Genomic DNA, 2,130 nt, shown 5'->3' on the forward strand with positions numbered 1-2,130 from the left:
GAGGGGACCAGTCTCCCCCTCCAACAGTTCCCCAAAGTGGTACTTTGTCCGCGGCTGTTGAGATGATGATAGAAAGATGAAAGACGAAATGTGCAGAATACAGGGTGGAAACATCAGTGACCAGTCGGGGAAATGTATAAAGCAAGAAGCCAGAGGGGGTCTTTCTGATGTGCTCCCTTCCTAGTGCCCCATCCAACCTCATCTCCAGCTCCAGGCTCCCTTCCTCAGATGTACGAACCTGGACAAGCCATTAGTCAAGCCCTGTGGACTCCCAGTGTCCCGACATTGGGTCTTGACACCCCAGAAGGGAGAAATGTAATTGCTAGAAACTTAATAGAATTGTCAAAAATACACGAAGTCAGCCACTTAAATTGTGAAATGTGCTGTAAAGGTCCCACCAGACAGACACTATTCTTAAACAGGGTCATGAAGGGCTTCTCTTAATAGACCGACACCAAGATGTCCAAGTGATGTATGCCTCCTCCCCCAGCGTCCACACACACACATGTACACACACACATATACACACTCATATACACTCATGCCTCCGACCCCAATGTATACACACTCACGCATGTATCTCCTGCCCCAACACACACACACTTCCACATAATAAGGTCACACACACACACACCTGCCTCCTCTCCCCCATCTCCCCCCAAGCCTCCCTCACACACAGAACCTTTCGCACGAAGCCACTTTTTCCTGGTTTAGTCTCTATTTCAGACACACATGGACTCCTCACATCTGATTAGACTACAATACAGTAAAACCGAAAAAAAAAAAAAAAAATTTCCAACTATCGTAGTTTGTTGTTAGCCAGGTTATCAGTTCTCTTTTCAGCTGTGGTCATTCAACTGTTTTTAATCTTAACAAGTATGTTCTTTCATGTCAAAAGTTCTATTTAATGCTTTTGAAAACTTACTTTTATATATCCATGTAGTCTCTTGTTCTTCTCTTTTCATCTGTAACTATGCCAAGCTTACTTATTTTGTAGTTCCCCTTTGTACTGCTCCCTTGTTTTGCTCTGAGGCTACAACCCCTCCCATCCACATTGCTGCTCCCATCCACATTCCATCTTCTCTAAGGCTGGTTCCTCCTGAGGTTTATGCTTGTTGACTGTGAGCTGACACTTGGCAGGGGGTGGCCCATGTGCTCTTGAGGGTGGGATGGACTCTGCAGGCTCCATATGACTGTCTACTCTGCCTGGCCCTGAAGCTTCTCTGGCTCTGCGAGGACTTTATGGTTCATTTCTGAGCTTGGGAGTCTTGTTTCAACTACCGGTGTGCCTTTGAGCCCACACCTTCAGATCTCACAGAAGGCCTGGAGGAGAGGGTGGAGTTTTCCAGTCCCATCTTCTGAGACTGGCTTAGCTTCCTGCTGGGGTCTCCTTTCCAGCTTCCCACCACTTTAGCCTTGCGGCGCATATCTCCTGCCCTGCCCTGTGCATTAAACCCCAGCTCCCAACCCCCAGCCCCACAGTATCTCCAACAGCATTGGAAAAAGCAGCTGCAGCCTCAGCCAGAGCTGACCGATACTCTCTGTTGTTGGCCCTGGGCGTCCCTTTCCTTTCAGGTCAGTTTGGTATTTTTGAAGACTGTTAAGTTGATACATAGTATTTCTCTGAAGTAGGTGAGGGGTACACATTAATTTAGTCTGCCCTGTTGTTAGCATTTGAGTTGGCAGATTGTTCTTCTCCTTGGGCCCTTCCTTGTCAGTTCCTAATGATTTGTAAGTTGGAGTTATAGTGGCTACTGCTGTGACGTTATTTTTTGTAAGAAGAATAACAAAACCAGGGTGAGGTTGAGCCATGGCAGGTTGGCAGCTTCTGCAATCTCATTTCATAGGTGAGAAAGTGAGGTGAAGCCACCAGATTAAGGTTATAGACTGGAAGAAGGGTAGAACTGTGATTCCCGTCCAGATGTTCAAAGTCACACATTTTCACTCCCCACCCCCGAGTGGCCTTCTTGAAACAAGGCCTTCATGTCACTCATATGTAACTAAACAAAGCTCCTTGTTTGTTGATGGACAAATGAATCCAGGAAGAGTATGGGAGGGTCTCATTCTGGAAGACTTCCTGGAAGAAGTGGGTTTGGTCAAGTTTACTGAGGTCCCCTTCTACCTTAGGGT

The sequence above is a fragment of the Chrysochloris asiatica genome, unplaced genomic scaffold (assembly GCF_000296735.1).
Source record: "Chrysochloris asiatica unplaced genomic scaffold, ChrAsi1.0 scaffold00123, whole genome shotgun sequence".
Taxonomy (NCBI): Eukaryota; Metazoa; Chordata; class Mammalia; order Afrosoricida; family Chrysochloridae; genus Chrysochloris; species Chrysochloris asiatica.